Raw genomic sequence first — 995 nt, 5'->3', positions numbered from 1 at the left:
ACGGGCGATGGCGGCTGCAGCGGGGCTGCCCTGGGGGGGACATCTCCCGGGCAGTACAGGCACCGGGACGGGACCCTGGGGCAGGGAACAGGCTGGATGCACTAGGACTACAAGAAGGAAAATAATTCTTAGAGGAAAAGCAAGTTTATATATTCGGTTATGTTAGCAACAGCGGCCCTCCCTGCTGCCTGGGGGGAGCGGGCTGGGGAGGGAAGCGGCTGCGCTCCCGGGGAAGGGCTGAGCCCAGCGAGGAGATGGGGATGAGCATCCCTGCCTTGCCTGCCCGTTGGGATCAGCCTCCCTGGGTGCATCCGCAGCTCCCCAGGTGAAGCAGCTGAGGCTTGTGACCCTCCTGCAGGGCCGGGTCGTGCTGCGGCGGTGGCTGCCTACGTGAGAGCCGGAGCGTGGCAGCCCCGGGCTGAGCCGGGGCAGTGCCCTCAAGCTGCGGTCTGCTACCCTAGCGCTGCCTTGCTGCAAGGGACAGGGAGTGAAGCTGCAGAAAGCAGGGAAAGGGGGAGGAAAGTGCAGGACGTGGGCACGAGCCTGAGCTGTGCCGGGACCCCTGGAGGAAGCAGGTGCTCAGAAATGCTCAAGGTCCGGTGCTGGACCGATGTCAAGGCCACTCTCTTGACAGTCAAGAGCCACACGTGGCGTCAGTGCATCCCATATCCCTCTGGAAACAAGCTGCAGGCGGTGGTGGCTGCTCCGGCACCGCTGCCTACACGTCCCCTCTCCCTGGGCAGCAAGCGCATACCTTGCTGCCCACTGCTGTCACCCCTGTGGGTGCGGAGGGACCAGATCCAGCCCCCCACCTCCGTGGTGCTCCCTGCCCCAGCGAGGATGTGGCCATGGCTGCTGTGCCTCTGGCAGCTGGATTTGTAACCCAGGCAGGGGAGTGTGTGGCTGCACATGGCCCATGCTGGTTGTGCCGCGACCCCAGAGCTATGGTGGGGATGGCCCCAGTGCAGCAGGGAGGAGCAGGAGGGCCCCGCCGG

The sequence above is a fragment of the Egretta garzetta genome, unplaced genomic scaffold (genome assembly GCF_000687185.1).
Source record: "Egretta garzetta isolate BGI_Z169 unplaced genomic scaffold, ASM68718v1 scaffold100, whole genome shotgun sequence".
Classification (NCBI taxonomy): domain Eukaryota; kingdom Metazoa; phylum Chordata; class Aves; order Pelecaniformes; family Ardeidae; genus Egretta; species Egretta garzetta.
This window is presented reverse-complemented; position numbering follows the sequence as displayed.